The sequence below is a fragment of the Falco rusticolus genome, chromosome 11, assembly GCF_015220075.1.
Source record: "Falco rusticolus isolate bFalRus1 chromosome 11, bFalRus1.pri, whole genome shotgun sequence".
NCBI lineage: Eukaryota > Metazoa > Chordata > Aves > Falconiformes > Falconidae > Falco > Falco rusticolus.
In genome coordinates, this window is record NC_051197.1 from 28,539,654 (window position 1) to 28,567,417 (window position 27,764).

The 27,764-nt window shown below is 43.5% G+C and overlaps 1 protein-coding gene across 1 annotated transcript in view; it reads right to left on the bottom strand.

Moving 5' to 3' along the window:
* Positions 1–27,764, bottom strand: part of XPR1 (xenotropic and polytropic retrovirus receptor 1) — a 109,652-nt gene that overhangs the window by 36,821 nt on the left and 45,067 nt on the right. The window lies entirely within an intron of this gene.

Below are 27,764 nucleotides of genomic sequence, written 5' to 3' on the forward strand. Positions count from 1 at the left end.
CCCTAAAGTCAGACACCAGTGGAAAGTGAAGACCATGTGTCATCCCCACCTGCCTGCTCTGCTGCCTCCAGCACCCTGAAGCCACCTCTCTGCTGCCACATCAACCCAGCACAGGGTGGTCCCTCCTCCTCCTCCTCCTCCCTCCTGCATTGCTTCTGCAACCACGCAGTCAGCCCGAGCAGGGAGAGATCTTCCAACCAAAACAAAAGCAGATCAAGTAGCAGCATAACCACCCCTCAACGTGCTACTGTCACTCAACGTTAGGGCTAAATTCTTAAGCTTATCCACCCAGATGTTGTTCTGCTCTGCAGTCTTGGGCACTGGCAAGTTCTCCAATACAAACTGGAGTGAGAGCAAACCTCTTTCACCAAGACTGGGGTTTGTGGTGGGGGTTTGTTTCTACTTCCCTGGCTTTGCCATAGCAGAAAGCCAAGTGCCATCAGTGCCGCGTGTTCATGCCCTGCCCTTTCCACTGGTCAGTCACTTCTCCCAGAGCTTCTCCAGTGCTCCCACCACTGCAGAGTGCTGGGACCCCTGTACCGGTGTGAGCCTACCACAGGCACTGGGCTTGCTCTTGAAGAACAAAGGTGGCCATGAAAAGTATTCATCCCAGCTTAGCAAACAATTGTATTTAGAAGGAAAGTGCCGAGTTTTTAAATTAAGGCTTTATCTGACCTTCCAGGAGGACTCACTGGCTTCAGCCACCATTCCCACCTTCTCATCACTACAATCCTTTAAATACAAATCTAATATCACAGCAAACCAAAATCTGCCTGATGAGGATACTGGAAACTGCCTGGAAGCTACCCTCTTCCCTTCTGGAAAATAAAAGCTTTCTCTCCTAAGGAAAGATTAATGGAAGAGGCCTGAATTATGGTGATGGTGATCAGATCCACACTTCTTCCCTCCTGCTGCTCTGGGACTGTTTTAACTCTTTTGGAAGAGCTATCTACAATTCTGTAATTACAGCCAAAATTTGAAATGAAAGCAGCAATGCGGTCACTTTGTTTTTATAAAAAAATACAGTGCAGCATCTCCATAACTGCAGAATTTCAAAGACAGAATTAATTTTCTAATAATTAAGAAATTAATGTAATGAGCAAAAAATTAAGGAAGACATGCTATAATTACAAATTTTAGCACTGTCAAAAACCTGTCGCACATGTTCCTAATGCTGAAATGAAGCAGACTACGCAGTCTTACAGACTGAGGAAGGTTAGCATTATTACAAAGAGGAAAAAATAAGATTTTATTATGGTCTTGATAATGTCAAGAAATAGACTTTGAAATACATGTTATTCAATTGAAAAGACGAGCAACTACACAAGAGTTTCACTCACTAGCGCATAAAACACTACACTGTCATAACCAAGAAATCTTTTTCTTTCAGCACTAACTTCTAGGTTAAAACAACTTCATAGTAGTTTTAATCAAGAGAATATTTAATTATTAACTTGTAATATTTAGAATTTTCTGATTTTTATGTTTGTGGCACTAAACATCATAACCCCCACACACACTTCAGTAAGGTTTTTAAAAGTTTGTACAGAAAGAGCAGATAACAGAATGCAGACCGCAGGGTACAGTTGGAAGAAGCCTGTCTCCTTTTGCAGTTTGACAATGCTTTAAAGAGTAAAACAGAAAAAAAACCCAACCCAAACCCAGCCCTGCCCAGATGACTGCTGTTTACAACTCCACCATCCAAGGGCTTGTAGAAACGAATTCACAAGGGCTCCACAGGCTGTTCCAAACTCCCAAGGTTTGGCTCCCAGGGTCCCTTTATTATCTGATGATTATACTTGCAGATCCACGGCTACTCCCAAGGATGCGGGCTCCCTCCCTTGTGCACACAAACCCTGAAATGACAGGGCTCCATCTCTTTGCTGAAGCAAAGCCGCAGCAGCCCTGTGGTGTCATTACACCCTTGCCCGGCATCACCGGCCCGACGTGGACTTTGCAGAACCGCACACTTGCGTGCCGCAAGCGCTCCTGCTCGCCTTTGTGCCTCCACACAGATCCCTCTTTGCAGGCAGCCTAAAGCACCAGGAGGACAGAAAATAACCCTGCTTGGGGGCTGGTAACCTCTAACATCAGTCACAGCAGTTGCAACATCCCACCCTGGGGCCCTACCAGTAAAGCCAATCCGAACTTGCCTCAGAGAGCTCTAATCCTTGACCCAACAGCCCCCAAAAACAATGCCGGCAGACAAAACACAAACAGGGGGGTGAAGCAACAGGAATTACTGTGCTATGATATTAATATGCAGAGATTTTATTCACTACTTGCCTGAAACTTTTCAAATAACAGTAAGCAGGCAGGATCAAAACAGAGCTGACTCCTAAAGATGAACCTGAAGGTCAAATGCTTCAGCCCAAAGAACTTACACATCTCTAACAGAAAAGCTTACCTATAGACATTTTCTATAGATGACATGAGGTAATCATCCTTTCCTCCCTTTAAAAAAAGTCATGTAGAAATACAGGCACACAGGCTCACTGCTCTCCTGCTTCGGAAAGACTGAACCACTTCTGCCATCACTTGTTTCCAGGTTTCAGTAAGTTCACAAAACATAATTAAAACGGAGAAAGTTTTTAAACATCAGTCACTGGAACTATACAAGAATTTTAAAAAAAAATCTCATCAGGAAGTGGAGTACATATTTTGTCTATAAAGTCAAGCCTGAATATTTCTGTGCAATCAAAATATCGCCTTTTAAGATAGCAAAAAGCTCAGCAAAGCCATGTAATGTTAAGCTAACATAATGTCGAATAAATTAATAAATATCTTGGTTTGTATACTACTGACCATTTCAGGAAATGATAAATAAGTGTGTTAAACAGTTTGACGGTATCTGAAGGTTAGAAGAGGAGAACAGGTTTTAAAACACCAACCAACCAGCTACTGGAGGACCTTTCAAAAACCTTGAAATTAGGAATTCAGGTCTCTATTTCAACCTCCAAACACTGCTGACTCAGAGGAAAGCAAGTTCTATATAAACTATTCAAAATCCTTCTCCAAATGTCAAACACCTTCTTAGAAAAGGTATTTTGCTGACCACAGTGGACGCCAGCTTTGCAAATCAGGATTCTCTGTAAAGAAAAGGTTTCCCGTTGGTCCCATTCCCACCGCAGCTCAGTCATTTAGCTGCAATAATAGACAAGTGCTGCCAAGGCTACTGCCTTTACTTATTTATCCCCGCCCCCCCCGCCCAAGGCTAGGACAGGACAATGTTTTTTTGCCATGAGAAAAAAAGAGGGTGCCAGAACCCGGCTTTGGATTCAGAAGCTCCATGACAACAGGAGCTGTTTTGAAAAGGCATCCAGCTATTGCTGCCAAAAAGGGCCAGCAGTAACCTTCCTTTTGTCCTTTTTCTATAGCCCTAATACTCCATTCACCCAAACGCCAGGAAGCTGCCCCAAACAAGGTTGCCAAGAAGACAGTCTGATCAATACCACAGCTTCCCGGCCTCATCTTCCTACGCTGTTGCCTGCTCTCAATAAAAAACACAGTAAGCCTGAAAGGCTCTTGCTTCTCCTTGCAAAGCCACCAGGTAAACCAGTAGCCCTGTTGCCACACTGTCCAGTTTGCAGAGAGCTCAGACACCGGCACAACCTAAAACAGAACCCGAAGTTGGAAAATTAACATGCGAGTTACATTCCTGCACTGTCCCAAGCACTCATTTCTCAGTGCATCTGTCAACTGTTAACTTAATTTCTCATTTTCTGCAGCTGGAGGATACAAACAAATGATCAGCATCCCAGGCAGCTCTGCTTACTTCCATGCAAGAAAATACACAGTAGAAGTTTTCTTTGTTAGAGCAGTGCCCTTTAAAAGTAATCATTAATAAATAAATAAATAATCCTTTAGTCTTTATCATGCTGAATTTTAAGGGGCATTTGATTAAATATTAATCAGCTTTGTTATGAGATCAGCACAGATGCAGTTCTCTGAATCACCTTCTGTTTGCCACAAAACAGTTTTATCTGAGTAAGGTTATTTCAACACTTCATCTAGAGAGGCAATTTCTTTTTTTAGAAGGAGTCTGCCCTCTATTCCGTGGGGGAAAAAAAGGTCAAACAACACTGGCATTAAACATATCAAATCATATGAACAGGTGATCACAAGTTTAATATCAGCACCATTTGTGGAATACACTAAATGTTTAACATTTTCCACACCCGGCCCTTGGCCTCTTGCTAACTAAAAGCCCTGTACACAGGGCTCAAATAGGTCTACAACAGAACTGTGCTCTCAAAAATTAAAAAGATTTAAAAGACAGTTTTCTTGTTTCCAGGTCTATGAAGACACTAACTGCTTATACTTCTAGGCTCAGTGGCACATTAGGGAAAACAAGAAAAAAGGCCACTTTAATTACCACTCTCAAAATTCTAAAAAAGTGGGTCACTATAATGAAAACACGCACCTTCGCCAACCCCCTCCCCTCCCCCCATCAGCTCTGTGGGTCTACTCCACCATCACAATCTTCTAATACCCTCGACAGTTCTACAGCACCAAGATTTTAGTTTCTCAAACTTTTGCAGTGAAAAAAATCTACAGCTAAAAAAAAATAATAATCAAACTGTGTAATTCATAAATTCAAGGATGAAGGTTACCTTTACACCTCTAATGCACCATCCTCACATTTACTGGAGTATTTTTCCAAAGGAATGGTTATTCCGCCACCTATCTCCTTTCTTCACAGCAGAAAGCTACGCTTGGGTCAGCTGCAAATGGGATCACTCACTGAAAGCTTCCAATAAATCAATTATTCACCATGCATTTTCATGTCCAATCTTGTTGCAAATAAAATTCTGTGTGAGAAAACTTCTAAATGCTTAAAGTAATTTCTTCCTAGGACATATTCCTGCTATAGGAAGAGGAAGGAAGCCAGCTCTGCTTGCAGATAAGGAACATTTGCATTCATGTTACTCCACCTTAACTTCTGGGCTGCAAATTGTACGTACACACGTCATGGTGTGCATCTCTCTTGGAACTTATTCCACCAACCAAAAAGTGGTCCTCGAATTAAAATACTACGAAATCAGCAAGAAAGAAGCTTCATGCACTAGTTAATATTAAAACAAAAAACACTAAGGAAACTCATAGCTGGCCATACTTACTTTTCTAAACCATCACAGATGAGCTAGCTAGTCAGCTCTCCACTTAATGAATGCTTTAGCCCAAATTAGATTTGGTTATTAAATTATTTCCATAAATCTAGTAATAAAAAATGACCACTCAGGTAGCAAATGAGGTTGGTATTGCCTGCACATGCAGTGTTTATGTGTGGGTAGGGGAAGGAGGCGGCAAGAAGTGCTGCAGGTCACCAACACAAGTTCTCTCAGGTTTTGGTTCACCATTTTGTTGTTTTTACCAATTAACCCAGAATCAATGGACTCTATTTCAAAATCCTTTTCGAAATTACAATTTTCAGATTGGTAAAAATTTGGCTTCCTTATTTTTAAATTGTATCACCGAAATCTTAAAAGGAAACCAGCCAGATTTTTGTGGATGGTTTATTTAACTGGAAAGAAAAAGCAGCATCCACAATCTGCTTACAAGCTAGATATCCAACCAAGTACCTACTATAAATTATTTATATTTGTGACTCTGTAAACATAGATGCTAAAGCAACGACAGTGTCCTGGTATGAACTTCAAGTGCAGAACAAACAGGCAATGCAGTAGCCAGATGTGAGAAGACAGCTGTTACCCAGCTGGCTGGCTATGAGCTTTGTAGCTCAAAGTGTCAGGTTTTGTAGCCTACAGGGCAGCTGCACAGCTGTTCGACAGGTTCCCTTCTTTAAACAAGTATCTAGCACCCATAAGAAGTCATTTTGCAAAGCAAGAAGGTGGTACTAATCTTTGTCAGCTATTACAGGGAAGTCACCAGGGCGAGAGCGTGGCGGTGCTGTCACTAGATTCTCCTGGTATGAGTGAGGCTATGTGCACATCACTGTGACAATGGCTCTGCAAAGCCATCTGTGCAATGATGCTCCTGAGCCGACCTTTTTCAAATTATCTTCTTTCAGAGGAAAACGATCCTAACCCTTCAGCAGATATGTATAAGCGTGGTTCGAACCCTGAACACCTGGAAAAGGACCTCAGTAACTATTTTCCAAGTAGCTGGGGTGAGGGGATGCAAGAGGGGTACAAAAACCCCCAGCTAGGTTGCACAGCTTTGGAGCATACACGACCCCACGGCTCTGTAAGCTGACATGCCAGCTGCCCCCAGTTCTGTTACAATTGACCATTGTTGTCTGAATTTTTAAACTGCCAGTGCTGTCTCAGCTTTGGGCTTATACCTCCATTTTGTCCTCTGTCCTTATACATGACCACCGTGCTTCAACGCTTTTGTGATGCTTCGTTTCTGTACCATTAGCAAAATCAATATTCCCAGCAGAATCACAAAACCTAGGATATGCGATACCTCAGGTTCGAAGGACAGCTAGGCAGACACTTGTGACAGAAGAAAAAAAAAAAAAAGGCAGAAAAAATGCCTAATAATATTTCAAAGCCTACCATAAAAATATTGTTAATACAGCATGACAGACCTGGATGCCAGGAGACATCATACAGTGACAGCACCCTCAATACCTGCCTTCCCTGGTCAAGAACAACCTTTAAATTCTTATTTATGAAGGAAAGTAAAGATCCACTATATGTTTTTTTGCAAAAGTTTCCCAATAAACTAGACCAGAAATGCCACCACCCACTTAAGGGTGAAGAAAAGATGGTCAACAAGAGCTAAGACTCCAGATGAAATGTCACCTTGACCATTACCAGGCTGCAAGACAAAGAATGGAGAATACCAGGGTTGAGTTACTCAGCCAGTGCATACTAGAACCTGTCCAGACATAATGGTCATGTATGCTCAGTTTAGACAAGTAACCAGCGATGTAAACGGAGATGCTGCAGCTTTGTGGAGTTACCAGGATCATACTGGGACAACCCCTGATTACACAATGCACCTGCATGTTCCTCAAGATGCTGATCTACTGCCTTGGGTCCTGGCTTTCAACAAGAAAGACAGCAGCAATTATGGTTGCACAAAAAAACCTGTATCACAGTTTACACATCTGAGGTTAAGTAAAACAGAGATACTCCAGCCCCTTACAGACGAAGCAGTCTGAACTAGCCCGTACGCCTCAGACAGATGCTACATGAGACAGAGTTCAGCATTGCCATCCATTCCTTCTGCCAAGGGAGGCCTTCATTAGCAACGCTGCATCAGAGATGATGGTTTCCCCCTCCTACCTCAATGACGGGGCCACCAAATAAAAAAGTTAGCAGTATCTGTTCATGCTTTTAAGATCTATTGAATGGATCTCACGTAGATAATCACAGCTGTGTTGTATGCAGGTACAAAACAATCCGAAAAACTTTCTTCTGCTAATTCAGATGGATGGAAATAAGGATACTTCCCAAAGATGCCCAACTTGGTCCTTAACCCAAGGAGGCAAATGCAAAAAGAAAGAGTCACAAAAGCACACAACGGCATGGAAAACCAAGACCAGAACTGTTGATTTAAAGCCAGGTGCTCGGAGTTCAAATGGAAGTTCTCCCGTATATTCACCTACCCCACATTCCCTTCAGCCCGGCTAAACTCAATGCATTCAGCAAATCCTCGGCTGATTATCAGTACAAGTGCTAGAGCTCCCAACCTTTTAGCCAAGGGACATTTAAACAAATATATATGTAGACTCCAGGAAAGGGAGGGGAAGATCATTCCGGTTATACAGATTGGGTCTTTGGGCCAGCCCCCCAAGCAGTGATGGAAAAAGTTACCATGGGGACTGAAACAGCAGCAAGAGGCAATGAAAGGAAAATTAAACACTCCAGCATCAAATACAGAAGAGATCCTTCACCCTAAACCCTACAAATACTCTCTCCCTGCCTCACCTCCTGAATGAAGGTTGTACTTCACAGCACAGAAAGAGAAATAACAGGAAACTTTCCAATTTTTTTTAAGTGCATTCATATTTATCAAGACAGACATAAATTCGATCTTGTGAATATTTTAATCAAGAAAAAAAGACTTCTGTCAGGAGACAAAGCTTCATAATAAAATGACTGTTTATGCTCCTTTTATTTAGCTTCCAGTTTTAATAGTTTTACTTCCAGAATGAGAAATTTTTACTAAACATAATACTAAGCAATAACAACTACCTTCTCATTAAAACTGCACAAACCCCTTCAGAACATCTGACATAACCAAAAACACAAGACAGGAATTAAAACAAAACTGAGCAATTACAGCCAGTTAAAGGAAAAGTGATAAAGTGCACTTTGAAAATCCTGTATTATTAGATCAAGTTTTTTCCTCCCCACGAAAATCACATGAAGATGGAGTGATGGGGACATCCAGCTGCAGTTCTGGCTGCCCTTTATGTCCTTGCTGAGACACACAGCTGATGCCCCTTCCCTTGCTCTGGTACCACTGCCCATTCAAGCCCACAGCGAACCAGTCCAGGAAGTTAATCCGGTATTTAGAGAACTACTCAATGTTACAACTAAAAAGCATTAAAACCCTAATTGATCAATAAACTAGTTGCTTGTGGTTTAGTCCTCTGCAACAGCTCCTTGCAGGTAGGAAGGAGGCAGCGAGGAGGAGATTACCCCTCTGGCAGCAGCTACCTGTTAGACCGATTTAACTGGAATATCAAATCGTCCCCCTGCAACTCACATATATCTTGTGATAAGAGATGACTAAAAGCATTACCCCGCAGCTCAGCTGACAAGGAGACGTCGGTAAAGCCAACACAACTCACTTGAGTTGAAATCACATGCCCATACCCTTGAAATGAACACAGTAAATGTCTCGATTATTAGTTAAACAGATTGAACGCGTCCAAGCTTTGGTCTTTTTCTGCACAGCGCCTAGCCTCCTGCCAATGCTCCAGCAGCACACGTGCCTCTAGGCTTCCCTTCTTCCCAAACTCTGGAATGATGCATTCGTGGGGAAAAGCCTTCCCTACCTTGAATGCAAACTGGCTGGTTCCATACATCCTCACAGGTCGTACGTGTACCAAAGGTGCTCTGCACGTGGCTGGCTACACACCAGGTCCATACGTTCCCTTGCAGACATTTTCCTCTGCCCACAGCCCCCACGGTGCTGGCAACATTCAATGTGACAGTGACATACAAAGTAGAAAGAAAACCTTCTTCCCAGAAAAGAACCGAAAAGGTTGAATAAGGTTCATACATGCATGCCACGACAGTCTTAACCTGTCACCCGCTCAGCTGAAGAACAAGATAAATGCAGGGCAGAATCATCTTGAAATGTAATTTAAGTCTTGTTCTTTCAGTGCTTTCTCCCCCACTTTCTTTCTCCCACCTCTACCAAATATCAGTTTCTACAGTGTGTGTGTGTGTGTGTGTGTGTATATTATTTTTCTTTTTAACTTGCTGGCAACAATCAGGTTGTGCATCAGCAAGTCCTACGAGAAAAGTGCTAATTTATGCTGAAATAAGAGGCCCAGAAACTATTGACATGTTCACAGTGATAAAGCCATCACTGCAAATGCAGCCTGACAAGCTGATCACCTGCGCTGCACCATCAGCCGGTGCACCCTTACCACGCTCACCCAAACTGAGTCTCGCACCACCTAAGCAGTCCTGCTCCTCAGCAGGACTCACGGGTGGTCACCCGCAGGGTACACGCTCGAGGAGCTTTAGGAAATTACCCCCTTTCAGCATTAAACCCATGCCCTGCTCAGGCTCCTGTGTGCACGCTGTGACAGCAAGCCCAGCAGCCCGACAGCCCGCTCCCCGCTGATGGGAGCGATTAGAGAGAGCTGCAGAAACTGGACCCACATCAATTCTTCTGGACTGATAGGTAACACATCCTAAGTAACAAGTAGAGGCATCAATTTGTTCCTACAAAACCTCACTTGGGACTCAAGCGCTTCTTTGAGAGCCAGTCCTTGTCCCCAGCAATCTCTGCTGCTCTGGTACAACTGGGCAACCAAACAGCCATGTGCTGCAGAAGCGTATTCCCAGCCCTTCCCGGTTCCCTGCTGGACTCTGCTGTGGAAACAACAGCCCGACTATGAATGAGGGGCCAAGATAAGGCCTAAAAGAAGCAGCGAGGTCAGTGTAAGGCAGAACAGGGAGAAAAGCAAGCTCCAACTACAGAGGTAGTGTGTAGCGGGTCTCAAAATATTTCTTTTGAGGAACCAAGCTATTTAAACCCAGAGGTATTTCATCCTGCTGCAGGTACGCACACTGGGAAACCACAGCCAGCGCTGTCTGGAACGGGGGAATCTTCTCCATAGCAGGCAGGAGGCACATACCTCCTGCTCTGCGTTACCTAAGCAAACAGCATCCACGTGGCTTTGAGTGCTGTCAGTAAAGCCACCGTAACACAACTACTCCTGGTCAGCAAACCCCTCCGCCGCTGCACACCGAGGTGGTAACCTCAGAGCCAGAACCACCTCAAAGGCCACAGGAACGTGTTGCTCTGTTACCAGCAACCGTTCTCTGCCTCACGCAGCACCACAGACAAGGCCACTCCACATTCAGCCACCCAACGAAGCATCCCGCTTTGCCACCAGCGGTGGACAACGCGCTTTGCTACCTGCTACGGCTTTGCACAGGAAGGGACGAAGCTCAGCAAAAGGCTCTGCAGGCCAGGTGAGTCGCTGGTTTCCATCGCTGCTGACAAAACTGTGAGAATCTCAAGATGGAGCTAATATGGCCTCCTTTAAGTTGCCAGCAGCGGTGCTGCAAATCTTTAGGGAAATGGTGTAATTTAAGAGCGTTACAACTTTTTAAAAATACAAGGAAGTAGCAGAGCGTGCTTTCTGATCCCGGCGCTGCTGGGAGAGGGCACGATGGAGAAGGGGAAAGCCGCCCCTGCACAGCACACCGCTGTCCCAGGAGAGACCCTGCTTGGTTGTGTTTGGCTGGGGGGAGGCAGAACAGGGAATTAGAGCTAACTGAAAATATTTTGCATAATTGGAGCTGATAAGAGACCCATACCCATCACTCCAGGAAACTATTTGCATCCTTATAACAATTACAGCACGTACAAAATTCAGAAGTTAGGCAGAGAAATAGAAACACTGATATTAGTGGTAAAAAAACAGGTGAATAATAGACCATCAAGATTTAAAAAACCCAAACCCAAACAAACAATGCTACTTTGCAACCTCTTTTCAAACACAGGAGAGAATTTTTGTTGGGGATATCAGGGGCTGGGGGAGGAGAGAAGTGACAAAAGGAAGATTAACAGAAGCGTGTCTTGGGAAATACTTCAATTAATATTAAGAGCAACCAGAAAGACAAAACAAATGATGCAGAACCAACTACAGGTTCCCCATAGGAGGACAGCGAACGCACAGCACAAAGACAAGCCTACTTTAAACGTGCTATCGATGGCTTAATTTCCCCCCAGGGAATCAACACTTCTCAAATTCATTTCTCCTTTTTTATTTTACCAGCTAGTAAAAGCAAATAATTAGCGAGAAGATAATAAGCAAGCAATTACCAGATGAAGGAAAACATGTTTCCAAGGTATCTGAGAGAAATGACATCGGGCTCGAGAGTGGCTCTGTGCAAGATTTTACCATTTACCAGGGGACGTTTACAGTCAGGCCATGTTCAGGAAACAGAACAGCTTTTTAACTCTCATCAGTGTTTACATCAGTGTCTTCCTAAATGTTTTGCTAATTTAAAACACCGTTTTATTTTCTAAATGATACAAGTCTAGTTCAAACACCAGTAAATGAACATTAAGGTAGCTGCTTATCTACTCAAGGCAGTAATTCTTCTGCTTTAATTCTTACATTATTACAGCGACAGATGTTGTAAGATGCTCGCAACATTACAAAGCCTAGCCAAGGTTATATCCCTCCTCACTCGCACATGAGCACAGCCACCCAGCTGAGCCCCACCCTACTACTCATTAAAAAGTATGTATTGAAGCACGCCTGGAGACACTGCGGTAAATTCAAGATAAGCAGAAGTTCTCCAGTGCAGGTCTCCACAAGTTTGGAGTTGTTTTCTTTAAAACACACTTTCAAGCAGCATCCCTTCCCTTCCCTTCTTCTCCATCCTGCGCTTAAAGGGCTTGTTTAAATCCAATTCAAGTAAAAGTAGCATTCCTCAGATGCAGCTTTGCTATGATGTAAGGACATGGAAGGAATAAGCTATAGTTCAAATGTCCTTCCTTCAAGGGGAGAGAAGATGGTCTTTCTAAGGGATTGATTTGAAAAGCTATGCCCCCTTGAACTCTCCGACAGAGCTACTGTGTTCGAGGGGTAATTTTAGTTTAAGATACAAATGCAACGGAGACCAGGACTGCACTTGTTTGTTTGTCTTCCAAGCTAATCTCTTTCTTTTTGCACGGCGCAAGTCCCTAGCCAGAAACTGCAAGGACTGGGTATCTCCTCTTGGAGCATCCCTGCCAGACTGGGACTGGAATCCTTTTGAAAAGGATTTTTACACCCCAAATGAGAAGAAAGATTTAGAAGCATGTGATTTCCACCCCCCGCCCCCGACATTTCCCCCAGGCTCAATGTGCAGCGATGCTGGCACTTGGTAAATAAAAAGGCAAAAGGAACCATTCAGTCATTTCTATTGCTTACAGAACAAAACCTGGTGGGAAGGGAATACACAAACTGCAGAAGTAACTGCCAACAGAAAGGTTTTGCATCCAAACACAAATTCTAAGCATGCAGAGGGTAAAACACCGATTGGCCCAACTTCCTAAGTCACCTCTTATTTACATTTCAAAGAATGAGTGAGTTACAGAAGCCACCACAATTAATTCTACCTTTACCCCTATTTGTGACAGTGGCAAAAAGCCTGAATTCTAAGTCCCAGTTGCAGTATCAGCTGTGCAAATGGACAATATTCTCAATAAACCTGAATAAATCATCTATGGACATCTTCCCAAAGAAACCTAATTTACCTACAAAATGGCACACCGTCCACTGCCACCATCTGCAGCAGAGGTTACAACCCAGCTCAAGTAGCCAAGTTACAGCACAGAAGCTCAAGATGAGGATGACCAACCTCAGCTTTATCCTGTAGTATCCCACACAACAAAAAACAATTAAATCTGAAATTTTAGTGTGTTGCTATTCTAGATTAAAAGCTGGACTCGCGTTTAAAGATGCTGGGGAGAAGGGGGAGTTACACATTTTGGGTACCAGGGACCCATTTCCTTCGCCATCCTACCTTTACATTTTACATTTGCAGACTTCTAAACATGCTTACATCACGTTACACACTGGCACTTTCTGTCTTTTAAAGGTAAATAAAATTAAGCATATTTTGCTGCAAAAAGCCCCTGCCAGTCCCTTTTCTGCCCCTGCTGTAGACAGCAACTTTGCCAAGCAGCAGTTAACAAGATACTGCCCACTTCGAAGCTATGGTTGACTTGAAACCTTGCTATGCAAAACCTGTTAAATTAAAGACTGCTCCTTATTTAAAGTACAGGTGATGCAACTAGAACAGAAAGGCAAGCACTCAAACCAGCAGCAGCAGCAAGCAGGGAGGAAGACAGAGCTTTGTCCACCAGGTGTTTGAAAGCTTTTGCTGTGCTCCAGGTACGATGCACGTTCAAGCCAAACTGCCCATGAAGCACTCCCTTTCTAACATCAAAACCTGAATTGTTATTCTTGCACCCCTAACCATGCTTTTAGCTTTGTGGTTGTGTCCTCACAGGAAAAAATTAACGCAACAGATGACCATAGCGTCCAGAAACACTGCTCATGTAGCTGGCATGCTGCTAATCAACAGCCAGAGCAGATGGAATGCAAATCTCCCAGCAAGGGGAGACCAGGAGGCTGTCACCATCCTGCTCTGAAAACGTAAATGAGCTATTATCAATTAGGAGCTAAATTCAGACAGAATTTTGGTGAAAGGCAACACTTCAAGGTGTTTATGGGGAAATCAATCTGCTCCATTAAAAAAATAACAAAAAAAATCCATCGTGTATTGCAAGATTATTCTGTGCTGTTGTATCTGTCAGCAATGCATCAGGACAAGTTGTTGTCCTGGTTTTATTTCCTGCAAGGATTTTCATTTGAGCTTTAGGCAAACTAATCCATTAACTACAAATAGCTTGAGGACGGCCCTAAATGTAACATTATTTTCCTCTCACCAGACTTATTTTTTTTCCTAACAAATATTTTGGAGGCTGGAATCAGCTCCTCTTCAACAGCAGAAAACAGGAGGAGTGGAAAAAGCATCACCCTAAAGTCACATGGAAATGAAGTTTTGCTACAGCCATGGTGGTCTATACCAGCAAGCCACAAAGAACCAGCTTCAGTAGGTTTGGGGTTTCTTTTAAACATATTCACACACAAGAAGCATTGAAGCTGCCCCAGTTCATTCACTCAATTGATTCACCTACTGTTCTGAAACATGAATAAATATGTAAGTGGCTACTCTGCTCTAATTAGTGACATTCAGTGAATCTAACCAGAGAGCCTACATCTCCAACCCCTGCATTTAGCTCTCAGTGCCTCTCCCTTGGGAACTGAATAGCAATCAGGTATGTAATGCAAGGATGGTTACTTGTTTCCTTCCCATTTAAGGTGGAAAATAAGGGCAGTGGGGCACAAATATAGGCTGGAAAAAAAATTAAAAACTTAAACCCAGGAAAATGGTTTAAACATGCTTAAAGATCTGATTAAAAAAAAATTAGAAAATAGGGAGAAGGAATAAAGGAAAAATAAAACTGACTGCAATTGCAGAAAACATGAAGCAGGTGATGCATTTCCTATGTGATAGCTTAAACAAGTCCCAAGGCACACCACCTAAGTCCATCAAACACCAGATTTACATAAAATCATTAATTCATTACAGTCATGAAAGAAAAGAGGGATGGGTTAGAAGGGACAGCATGGAATGAATGAAGTGAAAATTTAAGCCAGAGACAAGCAAAATGTCCATATCCATGCACGTAGAGCTTCCTGGAGATAACACAACAAACCTCAAAGAAATTTCTTAGTCTGAAAAGCCTTAAAATTTGCCAAAGCTAAAAGCCCATGGTTATAAATATATGGAAAAACGTACACATGATGGTAATACCACTTGTATGCCTGCACTCTGTGGCAATACAAAGGGAAGCTGCTGATGCTGCACTTGTTCCTACCACTGACAAGAGCTATTTGCTTCTGGTTTGGTCTCCATCACCCTGAATTAGATGGTCTCCTCCTGCTACACGTGCCCAAGGACTGCCGGGTCTCAGCCACCTCTTTTGACCCCTTGGAGTCAGCTTTTCATGAAGCTTCTCGCCATACCCCTGAAATAATGGTAACTTTTAACCAAAAAGTAATCCAAAAGATTAAAGCCCCTTGCAAACTCACATATAACATATGCATTAATTTTCAGGTTTCTCTGCTGTTTTATCACTTGATTTGCACACACACCCTGAAACTGCAATTCTGTAGCTATCAATCTGCCTGAAGAGACAGCCTTATCACGGCAATCCCACAACATGACACAAGTGGTCTTACAGACGGCGACACTATTTTTAAAGCAGAGCATGGATGTATTTTCCTTCTTTTGCCAAACAAGTACATGAAATGTGCCACATGGCAGGTAGCATGCAGATGACAAAACAGTCAGAATTCTGCAGAAATACAAGATGGGGTTGCCAGAAGGTTGCCAACAACTCTACATCGAAAACTATATATGATTTTGTAGCTGCTGCAACAAAAGCTTTGTCATATTTGCTCTCCAGGGGTGGTAACTTTCACAATTGTTGTAATCTTGGATTCAGTTGAATAAAGGAGAACTGCAATTAAGACCAAACGAGTGTGCTGGGTCTTGGATGCAAATTTACCCGAATACCTGTTGATGCATCTGCCTTAACCTCTGTGATGCAGAAAGAAGCCACCACAAATTTTGAGACTATTACAAGGCGAACTGCTGACACAAAGGAAATCGCCTGCGCCAGAGGCAGTGATAGCAAATCTTCTGTGATGGATAGACTCAGCGCACACAGCTCATTCTGGAGAAAGAGTCCAACTTTGGAGCTTACCTGACACTCACACGCTTACAGGGTGTCACACACGCTTAACACTGGACACTGCAGAAGCAAGTCTGAAAAAACTCTCTGGGATGAACCACAACACAAATGTTCATACAGACAAGGGGTTTAAATAACATTTTGAATTGGTAGCCAGGACCAAGCTGAGCATTTGCTACAATAACCCCATCATCTGAAAGGTCCACGTGGTGCTCATATATTCAACAGTCATAAACCAAAGCTATAGGCTTTGTATCACATGACTACAAGAGAACACACGAACACAAGGTGTCCAAGGCAGCAAAGACAACAGGTACACAATAAAATGCAGACACACTTAAACAGAACATTAATAATTTTTTTTTTTTTAAAAAAAAAAAAAAAGCCTTCCCTTTTCAGGGGCTGCATGGGCACCTTCCCTTACTTTGGGAAGAGCTGCGCCTAACCAGAAGCCGACTCTGTTGGCAGCGCTTGAGCAGCCCTGGCGCTGCAGCCACGGAGCACGCAGCTCCGCTGACAGTATCAATTACACTGGATTGTTTTGAGGGACAGGAGAACACCCACAAGGCACAAAATACAACTACACACAGGCTGCCTTTATACAAAAAGTCAGTGATCATTAAATCAATCTTGCTTTTTAAGAACAAGCTTGAAAAGACCAATCTGAGTGGCTGCTGCTGAACTAATGGATGTATTTGCTTTTGTGTTTGCTGTAGAAGAGCAAATCTAAAAAATTTATAGCAAGTGACATTTTACGAGAAAGTATCTTTGCAGCTAACTGTAAAGAATTTTATCATTTTAATTTCAAAATGCAAAAGCAAACCCAAAGACTCACTCGCGCATGACCTAGCATGCATTATTATAGCGTGTTGTTTCATAGTACTTAAGAAATTATCTCTGAATTGTTCTTTGGATACCCGCAAACTACGTATCTCTCCTCATGAGCAGCTCCATTAGCACTGAAAGATGGAAAATAAACTCCTTCCCTGCAGATGTAGTATAAATACATGCCACCTCTACAACAACTAGCAGCTAAGACTTAACAGCAACAGCCCATGTGCATGTATTTAAAATATTCACAACATAAGGTTTCAAGTAGGCAAATCTGACAAGAATTAAATGAAGTTACATAGAGGTGATGGTGCATTCAAACAAGCTATACACATTTAGGAATGCTGCCAGTACTGAAAAAAGGTTTGTAACGCTACAAAAAAGAGATTTTATAATTTTAAATAATTGCTTTTTATTTTGAGTGGCAAAATGTTTGCCAAAACAAGTGTTCCTTACGAACCATAGCCTACTGCCCTAGATTCCTCTTTGAAAATCATAATTATTTAATTACAGTAAAATAGTTACATCATTTTCAGAGCCTGAAATTGTAACACTGTCAAAAGACATATCACAGAAGGGTTTGGGTTGGAAGGGAGCTCAGCGATCCCCTAGTTCCACCCCCCTGCCCTGGGCAGGGACACCTCCCACCAGACCAGGCTGATCCAAGCCCCGTCCAGCCTGGCCTTGAGCACTGCCAGGGATGGGGCACCCACAGCTTCTTTGGGCAACCCTTTCCATTGTCTGGTCACCCTCCCAGTAAAGAATTTCTTACTAGTATCTAATCTTCATCTCCCCTCTTTCAGTTTGAAACCATGCCCCGTGTCCCATCACTCCGTGCCCGTGTAAAAGCCCGTCCCCAGCTACCCCGCCGGCCCCACCAGGCACTGGTGCTGCTGGAAGGTCTCCCCGGAGCCTTCCCTTCCCCAGGCCGAGCAACCCCAGCTCTCCCAGCCCGTCTCCGTAGCAGGGGGGCTCCAGCCCCCCGAGCATCTTCGTGGCCTCCCCCAGATGCGCTCCGACAGGTCCGTGCCCTTCTCGCGTTGGTGGCCCCAGAGCTGAAGGCAGCGCTGCAGGGGGGTCTCACCGGAGCGGAGCAGAGGGGGAGAATCCCCCCCCTCACCCTGCCGGCCACGCTGCAGGGGATGCAGCCCAGGGCACGGGTGGCTCTCCGGGCTGCGAGCGCTCAGGGCCAGGTCACGTTGAGCTTCTTGTCGACAACACCCCCGAGCCTTTCTCCTTAGGGCTGCTCTTAATACGCTGATAGATAATCCAGTGCCATCAACTATGAAGTCTGACTTGCTTTAACAAGTCTTTAACAAAGTCTCAATGAAACTTCTCCACTGCCGCAGTGTTCATTAAGGAGACAGCAGTGAGCTGCCTCCAGCTCCACCGACGTACAGAAAAGCTCCGAGCAGCCGTAGTGGAAGCATTTGCATCTGTTTTCTTTGCTGGTAACCACAGAGCTCACAAAATTCACATCACTTACTTCACCAGAGGTCAGGAAAACAGCAAGCGGAGCAGAGGAAAGCACTGAAACAACTCAGGAACTGTAGATCTGACCCAGTCCCCCCTCAGGCTGTACCCGAGCCAGTTGCCAGGTGCTGGCAGCAGAGAGATTCAGATGCACTCTGGGCTCCGCTAGCTGGGAGTCCCTCACTGCTCAGAGATGAGAACAATGAAACATGTTATAAATCGGGCTAAGCATTAGGGCCTGGTGATACTGTGCTCTAGTCTAAGAGAAACACCAAATAACTGATGCACAACCACATCCCCAAATATTTATCGTGACACATTACAGTGCTGAGGAATGAGGCAAACCTCTTTACTTCTGCGGGAAGTCTAGGATGGAGGTCCACCCACCAAGAGGTGGGAAGGGGAAATCATGGAGGTGGACCTTTACATGAGTTTAAAGTAATCTTTCCAGCAAATTTAGCTTCTAAAGAACCAGAAACAGTCTTACTTTCCAACAGCAAGAAATAAGGTTCTTTCAAACTCTCCTGCCATTTTTTTTTTTTTTTTTCATATGCAGAATCATTACTGGATTCTCCATCTGCACTCACAATTGCTCTTAACATTTGTGCAGCCCAAAACAAAGATGTTCTCAGTAAGCTGCAGTCCTCTTCTGGCAACTTTCGGAAATTAAATGCCAAATCAGTCTGGTGACATCTTTGACCCATGACAACACTGCAAGTTCCTGGGAGGAAATGCCTGGATGAAATGAATACAGTGCTATAAACCCCTGTCATTTTTGCTACTGTTCAACAGAAGGACTGCCTCAACAGGACAAGAGCGACAGAAAATCCAGTCCCAGGATATGGCATAGTATGGAAAAGGCTGGACTGCTAGGGCTGCAGGAGCAGTGGCAGCTTCAGGAATACAACCCCAGTGGTACCCGCAGGAAACCTGTGCAGATGAGACTGCAAGGCAAGCCATGCTCCTAGATCTCCAGAATACCCACAGTTTGGAAATGGGAAAAAGAGCTTTCTTTTTGAAAAGAGGCACTACGTCGTAATCTATAAATAAATATATCATTTCAAGGGTCACTTTCCTCTCTTATTTTACCTGCTCGCTGCACAGCTCTCGCACATCCTGTCACTGACAATGGATAATACTCTTTTAAACTCAGGACATGCAAAGAGGGATTGCAAGTGCGGAAGACTTTCTAACAAAAGACATTCTCCCATCCACGTGGGATGGGATATTTTACTACCCTTTCCATCAAAACAATATTCTCAACGCTACAACATGTCCCCATGGGCTGTACTTAACTCATGCAAAGATGCTCTGCATGCACGGCAGCCACATGAGGAGCAGCACGCAGCTGAAGAGCACTGATACAGCAATTTCCCCTCTTCTACCTTTCAGTGTTATTCCACACTGGCATGTCCTGACTTCTGTCAGTTTGGGAAGACTGCTCATAGTTTTAATGAGACATTGTTAGGAGGGCTACAGGCATCCTCCCCAAGCTACCAGCTGCACGATGCATTCACAATCCTCTGATGCTTCGCTATTGTCTCTGCTCCCACTTGTTTAAAATTCCTACGGGATACCGACATATTTCAATGGTGCTTTAATAATAGCCTAATAATTGCTGCAGACAATAACTTACATTGTATTGAGACCTTGCCTGTTGGGGGGGGTGGGTAGAAGGGTTGCCTTGGAAACAATGAAAAAAATTGTATGGCAAATAAGAGACACGAAAGGACATGAGCTGATCCATTTATTCCCTCATCAGAAATCCGTGGGAAACAGTGACACTGAAACAAAAGTGAGGTTATTCTGGTCAGAATGTGTAAATAGCAATAAACCCCAACTTACCTGGAGGTTTAATTAAGGCCTAGGTAAAGATGATGTCATGATTTACGCAGTAAGGGCTGAAAGTAGCAGACACTACAAATTTAGCATGATATCAAAAACGGTCCTCAGTCTCAGCGAGATGGAAGTTTGTCATGTGAATAGCTTCACTTTAAGTGCTGGAGACAAGGTAATCAGGTCAGTAAACTCAAATGCTCCAAGCTTGTGTTTTCCCTTTGCTCTACTTTGATCAGCTTTCTTTGGCAGCTTTCTTTGAAAGACATCAATACTGTAATATATAGCAACTCAAGACTCAAGTTTTTAAAACATGGCAAGGATCGCTACTGTATGGCTGAAAATAAGCATGTACAGACGACACATTCTGCATTTGTCCTACAGAGCAGGAAAAAACACCTCCTGCAAGTGCAAGCCACCTAGCCAATCCCTCCGTCTTGTTTCTGTTCTCCAAAACTGCAGAAAAAGTGGCTGCTCACCAGGAAAAAGCATTGGAAAAATGAGGGTTATGATTATTCCTGACATAACGGCTCACGGGTTCATGCTCCTCAAAATCAGAAAGTGACAGCAGTAGGCAGAGCAGAGTGGCAGCCAGCAGCTTGGTCCATCCAAGAGGAGTTCACGTTAACGGATCTATAAAGCCCAACGTGCCCAGCACACGGCAGAGGCACAGCCAGGAGTCAGCAGCAGAGCCGGCACTGGAAAGGCTCCCGTACCACCCTCTCGTTTGTTATCTCAAATTAAATGCATTTTCCAAAGCACTGCAAGAACAATGATAACTAATAAAATTCCAGTCCCATGATGCCATTTTATGTCCGACTGTTTCTGAGAAGCTATTAGTGGCTGGCCGTGCTTATATGTGCCGCAAACGTAAACACGGGGAAGCCACGAATCCACACGGCTCTATCTGGTGATCACACGTAAGATCACTGGTGAGAATCACGGTTGACTAAGGAGAACCAGGGACATGGTTCCTATGGCTGTGATAATGGCTAATGCACAATTAGGCAAAGATGACCCGTTTCTGTGGATGATCAGGCCCTGCAGAGGCTCTGAAAGCTGAACAAGGGGGGCCGGGGAGCAGCAGGAGCAGGAAGCCCGCTGATGCACCAGAGGGAGGAGGGGGCTGTCGATGGCAGCTTCACCCCTGCGTAAAGGCCGCCTCAGCCCTGCACTAACAAGGCAGCTCAAAGAGGGACACAATAGGCAAGAAATATCACTCGTAGGAGGGAGGCAGAAGGCTCTCAGAAAGGCAAAGGACAAAGAGCTCCTCTTCAAAGGAAAATGGCACAAGCTGATAAGATGGATCCCTTCCAGCACGCGTTTTTTCTTCCCAGCAGCCAAGTAAAGGGGTTGGGCTTTCTTAGTATTGCCTTTGGAAACAGGATCAGAATACAGATATTTAAAAAGCGTGTTCTGGCACAGACCCAGTTTCCTTGCCAGCAAGATTTTCAACCTCTAACACCGAGCAAAATCCTACTAATTGCAGAATTGTTCTTTCTTCAAAGAGTCATTCCTACAAAGCTTTACAAAACCAAAGACGTCAGATGAGGCCAGTACTGTTTATTCTCTAAAATACATAATGGCAGAAATTTAAACCTACAGGGATAAGAAAAGAAACAACATTCAGGAGTAATTCTATAGACCTCACTCAATTTTGAATTTCACGTTTAAAGCCACCTGCAGAAAGCTGAAAGGGCAGCTGCTCACTTTCACCGTGAGCTGGAAACAGCATCGATGGAGGAGAAAAGGCAAATGGGGGTCGGGAAAGGGCTGGAAAGGTGAAAATCCCCTGTGACATCCTAATCATGTTTTGCTACATATCACAGGATACCAGACCACCTCAGAAATGGAAGCGACAGCCGTCTCTGCTATCAGGAACATTTATCCAATGCATTCTCAAACCTGGGAAGGAAAGAGACCGATGATACTGCAATTTAGTTCAGCCATCCAAATTGACTAACCAAATCTACAGATAGGACTAAAAAGCCTAGTTTATCTACAGAACTATGTGCAGATGTTTTTCTGTCAGACAACTGAGGGAAAAAAAACCTACAACAGTCTTGTTATCCATGTTTCAAGATAAGCACTTAAGCCAGTCATCTCTATCTTTGATACCTGTACTCTTAAATTATAGATGCAAGAGTGAGGGTCCTATAGGAAACAGCTATTTCTTCAGTTAAATAGGTTTTATTTTGAAATAAGCCAAATAATCTTTTCAATACCTGAATATCCTTTCAGCATCCCAAGCAAGAAAATGTACAAGTAAAAGACCACTCAGAATAAATTCCTAAGAATTGACAGATACATAGCCAGACGTATAACACTTTTTTGTTTTCTTTTAAATTAAAAACTCTGAGAACAGTTAAGACCAATCCTCAAAGGCAGGGAACAGATGAGAGATACCAGGACTATGAGAAAGTATCATGGATACTGAGCATATACTAACACCACAGTGAGATGAAAAAAGGTTAAAAAAAATGTAATAGGTTCAAAGTTAAGTTGACATTACTAAGCACATTAAACAGTAAAAAAGCCAGGACGTTAGAATATAGGAGTACCATGGTAAGATTAGCCAATTACTATGCTTTTGCAACAAGAACAAAGCACGCTGCAAGCCAGTTTGAAGCACACCCAGGACCCCCTAGGAAGCAACACCAGTTTCTTGAATGTTAAGCAATGGAGGACAATGGACATAGGGACAGAAATGCTTATTTAGGAAAGAATTTATGCTACAGCAGGCCTTTTCCACAGCAGCGTTGTACCTCAATGTAAGAATTATGAAGAACTGGCCCGCAATAGATTCAATTACAAAATTTAACAAGATTGGCCTTGGGGTTTTGCTTTTGTTTTCTTAAAACAGTATTATTTAAGGTCAGGTGCTCAAAAAAAGATGTAGGATAAAAAAAAAAAAAAAAAAGCACAGTGCTCTGAGCTGAAAAACATACCATGAGCAAATACGAGAACTCCCACAGCTTGTTTGCAAACAAACTTGTATTTGAAACTTCAAGCAAATATAATTAACAACAAAATGGGCAAGAAGCTCTAAGTAGGCAGATGCCTGAACTGGTTATTTCTAAAAATGCAATAATTACAAAGAAGCTGGTAAAACCACCAGCTTGACCTTCCCGCCCTCTATACCTCAGGTCTTTGCCCCAGCCCACTCCCCTTACAGTCCAGCATCTGCCCTTGTTATTCCAGCCCAGCCATCCGCGGGGCTGAGCTCTGAATCAGGGAACTGACCCAACTTCAAGCCAGCAAGCAGATACCACCCTTGCACTCCCCTCCTTCCCCAGCTCCTGCAGAGAAAACCTCAAAACTAGAACTACTGACTTTTTTTTGTTTGTTTTAAAGGTTTTAAGCCAGAACCAATCCTTTGCTTTGGTGCTGAGCACAGCTGCAGGGACTGCTGTGCCAAAACGCAGGAGAGGGAATAACCGGGCTCAGGCAGAGCAGAGGAGAAAAGTTTCCCTGAAGTCGGCATTGCTGCTGCTTTGTACTGTGAAACTGTGACTCCAGCTTCCAGTGCTTACAATGAAAATGGGCTCCCAGGACAATGCACCTCTAATTACTTGGGTCTTCTTAAGCTCACACGAATAGTGATGCATCCACTGGCAACGGGAGTCACTTCAGCAGTGGTCCAGTTCCCTAACAAATAAATAAGCATGCTTTATCTGTCAGGAGAAGATAATGAAGGAAGATGCTTGGATGTTCATCATCCCCCTTTTACTTCAGAAAGACACATGAATATACAGGCAAAACCATACAAGTCTATAAAAAAAAAAAGTGTCTTTAAAAATCTGTCTGAACTCAGAATGAACACCCTCTTAGTGCAGAGCCCTATTTCCAACTGTACAGACTGAATCCAGTGGCAATACTCAGCCATTCTGGATACAAGCCACCTGTCTGGAAGGTCAGCAAGTTCTTCTTTAGATGGACTTGTTTACAAATGCAGCAATTCTGACACAAGTTATACAGTGTCTGCAAAGGAAAGCTGTTGAGACTTGTAATCTGGAACAAGCAGAAAGGCCTAGCAGACTTTCACCAATTGGTACTATTCCAGTGAATATTTCCTTTCACCTCAAAAAGCAAGAAAGCAGCTGAAAGGTCAGAAGCCCTCTAGATCATCTGCATCTCTTTTAAAAATGTCCCAGACAGCCAAGCTAAAAGAAAGTAAGATTGGGTTTATTCAGTATTAAGATGATGAATGGCAATGTTTTACTGCTGTCTGCAGCTGTGTAGTCAGAGGGTACACAGAAGACGGAGCCAGACTCTTCTCGGAGGTGCACAGTAGAAGGACAAGAGGTAATGGGCAGTTACAACGTGGGAAAACCCAAAAGTAGAGAAAACTTTTTCACCACAACAGTCAAGCACTGAGAGTGAGTCCAGAGAGGTGGTGGCATCTCCACCTTTGGAAACGAGATGAGGTCCTTGCCTACCTGATCTAGTTGGACCTGCTTTGAGCACAGCCTTGGACCAAAGACCTCCAGGGGGCTCTTCACATACATTATTCCCTGAAGCCACAAGGAGCATCTTTCATGATGGGAAGTATCACATGCAAAATCTCAAAATGAAACAAGAAAACGAAACACCCACGAAAAAAACACATACACAAACCCAACAAACGTTTCTGGAGGTTGGATAGATTACTTGTTGGCTTTTTAGTTATGTCAAAGAAACATAATAGATGTGATGGTCTGTGGATATAGGCTTGATACTCTAGTTTTATTCTGCTGAAACTGTCATTATGTTAAGATTTAAAAAACAAAAGGGATACACCTTATGGTCTATGAATTCTCTCAATGTAGTGGAACAGAAGAAAAAGGAAAAAGGTATTTGAGAGGTCTCAAAGATATTTAAAGCAGAAAGGAAAACTATATATATACACTTCTCAATTTCCCCTTCATGGTAGCTTCTCTACATACAGTAGTACCAGCAGAGAAAGAAAAGCAGCAAACCAAAATGTCATTCTGCTTACCAAAACAGGACTTGGAGCACCACTGAAGTCACGAACAGCATATCATTGCTGTTTTCAAAATTAAATTGCATTTGCTTGACTTCAAAGTGCTTTATCCAAATACGGGAATACCACAGGGGAAGAAAAATGGGTTCATTTAGGATGAAAACTTGTAGCTCAGAAATCTAAGCTGAAGGTTTTAAGTCATAATCTAATGATTAAGAATGTTTATCTATGTCGTAAAGAAAAAAGCCAGTACAACACCTGAAACAAATAAAACCATCTCGCATGGAAGTGCAGTTTGTTGTAAGGGCAAGTGCTCAGGTGCTTCATCTGTGGGCAGCATCAGCCAGAGCCGAGGGCAGAGTATTCCACCGTGCTCCTGCCATGGCTGAACTCTCACTGCCCCCAGATCTCCAGGACACAAAAGCTTTGCCGCGGCACTGAGATAACACACGTGGTCTTGAGATTAAGCGTGCCTGGAATTGGACAGGCTTTACCAGCCTATTTGCAAGGCTGTGCAGCAAGTCACGATTTAATTTCTTTAATTTACAGAAATAAACTCCCCATATATTTTAATTATCTAGATGCATGATCATGAAATACATCATTATCCTTAAGCCTGCTTTTATAGCAGTCTTAAAACAGTACCTATAGCAATCCTGGCTAGGTCCATCTCTCAGAGCCTAAAATTACAGCCCTGTCTCTGCCCAGGGCTGCACTGCACAGCTGAGAGCGGATCTCTGGATGCCAACAAACCCACTGCTGCAGAGAAAAGCTGTGATGCAGGCTCAGCACATCACACCCATCTCCATCTGAAACCTCCTTTTTCAAATTATTTGCTACAAAACTGGTTTTATTAGAAGTAATCTGTTTTATTAATTGAAAACTGAGAGGAACGGGGAGTGTGTCTCTCCCTTAGCCTGGTGCTACCCAGCTGCGAGGGGCATCTCAAAAAAAATCCCACAACTTCCATCTAAAATTGAGAGCAGCAGGTCAACCCGTATTTTAGAAGCCACCAAAGCTGCCTCCTCGGCAGGGTTACAAAGCTGCGCTTTGAAGTAGAGCGTCAATAGCGTTTCAGCAAGTATGAGTGGCACAGGCTTATTTCATGGGCAAGTCACCGCCGACTCTGCATCAGGGGACACTCAAGAGGGCAATAAAGACCTTTACAAGCTACAAAGTCATTGGTGGAAGCCAGCAAAGGGAGGAAATACAGGCTCTGATCTTGCCTTCCTTTTTGCAGAAGGCTAGTTTGAGTAACAACATATTTGATGACAAACCCGTGGACTATGGGAAGGAGGTAAAACCTCAGAGCTTAAAAAAAAAATAATTATAATCAGTTCCACGCTTATTGGTCCCAAACCTGGTTAGTCTTCTGCCAGTTGCTTGGCAGGTGCCAATCTCAAGGTAATCTTTATGATGGGTAATTTTTTTAACGCATTTGTTACCCTGCCACGACAAAGCATTGGGCTGGAGGCACTTCCAGCCTGCACACAGGTCCCGCGCGGGGCCAGCAAGGCACACGGCACCAGCCCTGAGGGCTGGAGACCTTAGGGGCAGTAGAAGGTCCACCCAACTCATCCGGCACCTGTGGTATCACAACCCAAGAACAGACTGCCAATTAATTTGACACAGAAAACAGGCACGTTCACATCATGGCCACTTTGTGACCTCCATCTGCACCCTACAGCAGAGAAAACACGTTTACTCCTAGCAAAACTGAGGTTCTTCCAGAGTTCATTTTTGCTTCTTCAACCTACGAGGAGGTCTCTACTTTCTGGCATCCCATTTGCATGAAAGTGAAGTAGAAGGGGAGAAAGAAGTGGAATCGAGTTGAGACTTTCACTCACTGTGAGGAAGACATCTCGAGAGACCACTGAAGGAGAAAAGATATGTGAGTAAGAAGTATTAATGCAGGAATTATGTTAGAGTCTTGCAAATTTGTAGAAAAAGAACTATTTATCCCTTGTGGTTAACAAGGGACAACAAGGCTACAGAAACTGAATATAAACCCCCCAACATTTTAATGTGTGAGAGAAGCAGCAGTAAAGGTCTGGACTGCAAGCAGAGGAAACTCTGCCAAGAATTCATGTGCCATATGAAGGCTGTAACGTCAAGAGCCCCTAAAACAAAAAAGGAAAATGGGAAGGAGAAGGCTTAGCCAAAGCACTGCGTTTTAAAGCTGTCATCTTATTATCACAGTGTCACGAGTTTGAACAATATACATGTTTGAGGCATACTGGAAACTGTGGGTTTTATTAGATATATTATGCAGGATGCTTCTGATGCTTCCAGAGTGCTTTTTATAGTCCTAATGCTGTGGCAACACAGGACGTGATATTGAAGACTGCACTCCATACACAACCCCCGAATTCAGTATGTGTATGTGGCTGAATGGTAGGATGACCCAGATTAGGAGTCAAAATAGAAGAAAGAATTAGAATACACCTGGAGTGAAGAAGCAGGGGCGGGGGGGGAGTGCGAAAGAATAAAAAGACATTCACTTAGATACAAGGGTGTGCTCTTCGCTGGAAAAAAACCCCTGGCTGGATGGCCATGCCCAAAGCGTGGTGCTGAATGGAGGTACACCCAGCTGGTGGCCGGTCAACCATGGTGTTCTCCAGGGCTCAGCCTTGCGGCCAGTTCTGTTTAATGTCTTTATTGATGATCTGCATGA